This window comes from Elaeis guineensis, chromosome 1 (genome assembly GCF_000442705.2).
Source record: "Elaeis guineensis isolate ETL-2024a chromosome 1, EG11, whole genome shotgun sequence".
Taxonomy (NCBI): domain Eukaryota; kingdom Viridiplantae; phylum Streptophyta; class Magnoliopsida; order Arecales; family Arecaceae; genus Elaeis; species Elaeis guineensis.
The window spans coordinates 161834029-161840750 of NC_025993.2; the positions used below are offsets into that span (position 1 = coordinate 161834029).

General features: G+C 33.8%; 1 non-coding gene and 1 pseudogene across 1 annotated transcript; one reads left to right on the forward strand and one right to left on the reverse strand.

The window, feature by feature from the left end:
• Nucleotides 1-2654: 2654 nt before the first annotated feature.
• On the forward strand, nucleotides 2655-2726 carry TRNAQ-CUG (transfer RNA glutamine (anticodon CUG)). Its single transcript has one exon. It is a non-coding gene; the product is annotated as a tRNA-Gln (tRNA).
• Nucleotides 2727-3206: 480 nt separating this feature from the next.
• On the reverse strand, nucleotides 3207-6245 carry LOC140854836 (exopolygalacturonase-like; annotated as a pseudogene).
• Between the last annotated feature and the right edge of the window lie 477 nt (nucleotides 6246-6722).

Sequence of the window (6722 nt, forward strand, 5' to 3'; positions counted from 1 at the left end):
CTCACTGTAGACTCAATGTAGATCAAATCTTAAGGCATATTTTCTAAAAGTTGGCTGACCTAAGGCATGAGAAATTCATGGCCATGTACCTCGGATTGAGGACTGACTTGCCGAAGAAGAGGGATGCCAATCCATGTTCAGGCATCTTCTTGCCCAAGTCAATGGATTGGAGGAAAAAATAAGCAGCGACCCATGTGAAGAACCGAGGCCAATGTGGTATGGGCTCCTCTCAAACCAATTATCTCTTATAAATCCAGAAAGACTACTTATCTAACCAAACCCGTCCGGCATCGAGTGTTTGTATCATTAAATTAAGTTGTTCTCTCCAAGCACCCACTCCATTGGTCGCTATTATGTTAACAACATTTAATTTGTTCCCATAGACCTAAACAAATATGAAGGCAATTGAATATACTTGGATATGGATTGATTGCAGATAGCTGCTGGGCATCCTTAACTGAAGCAGCTGTGGAGGGCATGAACGAGATCGTGACATGAAACTTGACATCATAGTTTGAGCACGAGCTCGACTGCAATACGGATGCTGCAATGGAGGGCTGATGGATTATTAATTCTCATTTATGGCATCCAATTCCAGGATTTCATATGGAGGACTATGCTAATTCACGGAAGAAGGCACCTGCAAGGAGAAGAGGGCAAACAATTACGAGTTTAGATTGTAACTATTGTGATGTAGAGAATGTATCTTTAGTCTCGTATCGGTTATAAATTAAGAGGGAGTATGATTTATATAGATTGAAATCTTTTTTTTCCTGTGAGGCATCTTTTAAAAGTCCGTTCTTTTGTAGATAAAAGATTTATCTAAAAAACTGTATTTTCTTAGGTAAATATTTCTCAGACACCAGAAAATAATTTATCCATGTTCTTTTATGTATTAAAAAATATTTGAGAATCTGTTACTTATGTTCTTTTGTATTATTATTTTTCTGGATAAATTACTATGATCTATCTATATTTTTTATAATATCTTTTATTATATAAATATTATTATATATTATATTATATTATAAATATATTATAATAATATAATATATTATATTATATTAGTATAATATAATATAATATAATATATTATTATACATAATAATATAGTATAATATATTATATTATATTAATATATACTATTATATATAAAATATATTATATTATTATTATAGTATTTTATAAATATATAATATAATATATTATATTATTATATTATAATATATTAATTTATAATACAATATATTATATTATATTACATTATATTAATATATATATAATATAAGAATATATTATATTATTATATTATTATAAATATTATATAAATATTATATTTTATTATTATAATATATTATCATATATTATAATAGTATATATATTGTTATATTATTATTTATAATATTATAATATAAAATATTAATATATTATATTATTTTATTGTTATACATTATTATAATATATATTATATTATATTATAAATATTAATATATAATATATTATAGTATATTATAATATATTATACTCTATTATTATATTATTATAGTATTATATAAATATGTAATGTAATATATTTTATTATTATATATTATTTTACTTTATTATAATATATTATATTATTATATTATTAATATCTTATATTAATATAATATAATATAATATATTATATTATATTATATTATATTATTATATGGTTAATGGTATATTAGGAATGAATTAAATGGAATATTTCTTCGATTGATGGGAAAATGATTTAGCCACTCCCTAGGGTAAGATTTTCTTCTATTTTATGAGTATATACTATCCATGAAAAAGTAACTTATCCATCTTGAAAACTGTGAAAACATGGATAAGTTGGTCAATAAAAAAATTGATCATTTTTTTCATGATATTTATCAATAAAAGAACAGATCTTAAAGGACAAAACCGTGAGGCCCTGTGCGACAGCGTCAAAGATCAAAATGGATAATACCTACGTATGCGGATGTGGAAGCATTAGCTAACCATTCGAGTTATCCGATCATTTAACCCATGACTGCAACAGTAAGCATAACCATCAAAATTTGCCTGATGTTTGTTTGGGCTCAATTTATGAAACTTTAGTTAATATAATGGTCATCACCAAAGTTGGTACTAGTTGTTTAATCCTTTCCCGCTTTCATCGTGTTAGCTTTGATTAAATCTTTATCACATCTTGTGTAACCATTTAAAACGTCACCCCTCCTTTCTAAGACCTATTACTTTCGCAAGTCTAGCATCTCACATATATATATATATATATATATATATATATATATATATATATATATATATATATATATATATATATATAATATATATATATATATATATATATATATATATATATATATATATATATATATATATATATATATATATATATATATATATCCTACCTCCCACATTAAGAATATTGTAAAATTACACCTTAAGAGCCTGATCGCTATTGATTCTATATCTTCTGACTCTAATTATTTGTTTTTGAGCTTGATCTCGAGGTTGTCACGATTACACATCATACATGATGCGTGTAAGTACAAAAAAGTTATGCAATTTTCAATCATTTTATCTCGAATCTGTTAAACGAATTAGCTACAACGAATTTATATTCTAGAAAGAAAAATCAATGCAAAGGTCCCATGGTCTAGTGGTTAGGACATTGGACTCTGAATCCAGTAACCCGAGTTCAAATCTCGGTGGGACCTAATTTTAATATTTTTATTCAAAAACTTATTTTTTTGATAAGTTAACATTAAATTAAAATTTTTATCTTTTATGGCTTACTTCCAGATTATTGACCCTTCCTTACTTGGATCCAATTTGGTACTTTGTTCCAAAGGTTAATTTTTTTAAAAAAATATCCTTAAAGTTAATAATTCTTTGCAACAATTTGCAATCCAAATTTTAATTTGTTCGATTTTAAATTTTCTTCTTAAATTAGTAATTTTTTGCAAGAATTCATAATCCGGGTTCCAATTTGGTAGAATTGCGGCATGTCTTCATAGAAGATTTTGCTATTGTCAATGTACAAAACCTCCAATGTCATTCAATATTACTTGAAAAATAAATCTTTTAGCCAGCATTCATATTTAAAAATAAAAATAAAAAAAACTTTCCATTAGAGTACAGCGGATGCGGCCACTTTATGCAAGCCAGCATACAATCCATACAGGCTAACAATCTTCTGTATGCATATTAGACTTTCCACGAAGAAAGCATAAACCGACACAAAACCTCACCGCCTATAGAAAAACCCAACCACATGCTACGTTGGGCAGAATGAATGCACGTATAACGCACGAAGGAATACTATACTGCCGATTGTGGCAAAAGAATGACTACTATTTGTCCTTGGTTCGTAAGAGCTTGTTACTGGCAGGGAGGGGGGTTCTGGGTCCCGCTATAGTCGGCCTTGACGTTGAGACACGTGGCGGACGTGCTGTTTTGCCCCGTGAACGTGAGGTCGACATCCTGGAGGCTCACCTTCTCACAAGGTACCCTCTGGCTGCACTTGAGGGTCACCGCAACCGGGGTCTTCGATGTCCCTGTAATGTTCCTGAAATGGATGTCACTTATTTTCACCTTGGATGATGCCTGCAATAATGCACAAGAGAGTTCGATCATCTTCGACGAGTAATAATTAAGCTTTGTACCAAAAAAAGGAAAAAAAAAAGAAAAAAGAAAAAAGAAGAAGTAATAGGTAAGCTCTTAGGATGTTCGAAAGCATCCATGCTGTTAGTTACATTGCCTTCAAGGCAAACCAACTACTATTCCAACTGCTATTCTAGATTTAGATGAATAGGGTTAGCAATAGTCTGAAAATTAATGATTCTTTTAATGATGTCTTGATGAAGCATTTAAGCTCTCACCGCGGACAGGCAGTTGGCATAGGGGCAGTATGACTGGTCGATGATGATGGGATGGCTACATTATTCATCACGATGTTCTCGAATGTCATGTTGGCACACACGCTGCTTGTGGGAGAGTTGGCCCATGTCTTGATCCGTATGCCATTATCCGTCTCAGTTAGCGAGCAATCTCGAACGATTAGCCCCCGAACATCTTTTTCATTCTGATATTTCCCCAAGCTTCCGACACTATCGTTACCGTCATCACCACCATTGCCGCCGGCAAAGATTGCAAAACTATGGTTAGCTCATGCAAGAAGGGTGACTACAGATCAGAGAATTGAGTGTGGTGTGGTACCTGATGCCGTGACCCGGTCCACATCTGATGCCATTAAGTGTGACAAGAGAGTTGCCTTGTCCAACCGACACACAGTCATCGCCGGTGGCGATCTCCGAGTCAGATATGGTCACGCCGGAGTTTCGCTCGAGGTGAATGCCGTCGGTATTGGGACTTTCTGCCGGCGCAGTGATCTGGATCCTGCTTCCTTGGAAGTTCTGGCAGCCGAGCACTCCAATGTGGAAGAACTTGCTATTCACGGACTTTATGTGATTCACAATGGTGTTGTTCATGTTTACAAACATCAGCGACTGCAAACAAAAGAGGTATCTGTAAGAAAGCTTAATTCTTTGAGGTACATCAATATCAATTGTAATGCAAGGAAACAATTGGCTTCCATCTCCAAGTGTGATGTAGCCGTTGGCACGAGAGGAATTTAAAAATTATTGCATGATCGATGAGTGCTTACAGTTGGTGGGATTTTGCAATTTTGGTCCCTAGGACATGTGTTAAGTGGCCAAGTGACTTCCCCTTGGCCATCGAAGGTCCCTCCTCCAGTCAAAGTTAAGTGATCCACCCATCCGAATTCCACCCAGACACGAGCCGTCGCATATTGGTTCAAGTCAGTCGAGGCTTTCAAAGTCCCCTGCATGCACCCACGCCAAAACATATCCTCATGAGGGATGAGGTTTAAGCCAAGACCAGTATATATCCAAGAAGAAAATCTTGTGGTTATGTTTAATTCCTCCACCCTATCACTAAAATGATGGAGAAATGAACAAAAATGTTTTCATATAATTCAACCGGGCTAAGGAAGCGGAAGATGTGATTATGGAGTATTATATTAATCAATCATTCATCCCATGCCTCTAAAATATATTAAAGATTGATTATGGTTTTACATCCCATGCCTCTAAAATATATTAAAGATGGATTATGGTTTTACTGAAAGGAAATTTCAGAAAAAAACATTTTTTTTTAAGAGAGAGAGAATTTTACTGAAGTAGAACCCCAATTAATTCTTCATATAAACTTGCCTGCATTTGCACCGTCAAGGACTGGACATTTTTGCAAGGTCCACGGAATTGCACGGGGTTGAGGAAGTATGTACCGCTTGGTATCACAAGATTAACCGCGCCCGTGGAAGTGCATGCAGCCTTCCATGCTGCGAGAAATGCCTGCATTGCAGAATAAAGGAAGACATGAAAAAGGTGGTGAAGGGAGAGAGAGAGAGAGAGGCAATATTAGGATTCCACCAGCTCCAATAAGAGAGGGCACAATGAGCTCATTGCCCCCATTAACCTACAACCGATTGTTCTCGAATTGGATAACTTTTATAATTACAATTAGCTTGCCCGTAAATCGAAGAATCAATAATTAATCTTGTTGTTTAGGTGTTATACTATTAATTAAATTTACTAAGCTTACGGATCTGCAAAAACCAATTCATGCATGAGATTAAAATAGGTTTAATTAGATTGTAAATTTGTAAGGAGCCTTAAGAGAAAGGGATGATTTCAACTCAAGTAGGCCTCTTACGAGGCAGAATAGAGGCTTAGAGTTTGAGGATAATTTTAAAGAAATAATGAATAAAAAAATAAATTCTCAGCAATTATCAGATAAATTACTGGTAACATTAACAGGCAATATATCTAGTAATACGAGGGGAAAAAAACCAGCAGTTCATGAACTAAATAAAACAAAGCAAAGATAATTATTTTAAAAGAAGCTAAATAAAAATTGCAGTAGTATAGCAGAGCTCGTAGATAACGAAGAACAAGCCCTTTAAAAATCCAACACAAAACTTCAAAAAAAAAAAAAAAAACAGTTATAAAAGAAGGTGGAGGAGGAGGTGCAGAACCTGGCTGTTATCGGTGACACCATCAGCCCGGGCACCAAAATTTATCACATTAAACGTTTCTAAGTCTGCAAGGCTCCTAGCATTGGCATTGCCAAAGCCATAGCATAACAACGCAAGCAAGAACCAGAGCTTCATCTCCTTTTCTATTACCATCTCTTTTCTTTTTGGTTTTTCTTCTTTTTTTTTTTAAGTTTTCTCGTCGTTGTGTTTAATCAAATAGCTCGATATATGTACGTGTTGATGTATAACTTTAGAGATGGAGGCGTGTGGAGTTCCTTAACTTCCGTAAACTACCTCCCCACACACGCCTCTTTCTAACCGTAACCACCTTCCCCCACTCCCACCACCGTTAAAATATCTCTCGTAATAGGCCTCATGCATGCATGTTGACCCAGTGGGATTTTGTTTTCCACGCGATGACCTTATTCCGTATTTAGTACATGGCTTTTAGCCTGCACAGAATAACAACTCCGGTCGTAATTAGCCAAATGTTAACCTAACTTTGGTTAGATCCATTAACCGGATAATTAAATAATTCTGTTGATACATTCAAATTCTAAAAGTAAAACGTTCATCATACACATGTAACGTAAGTGGGGGAGACCAGCTGGCCTTGAGAAACTTATAACAAGTTTGAGGGTCAAGAGTAGATGCT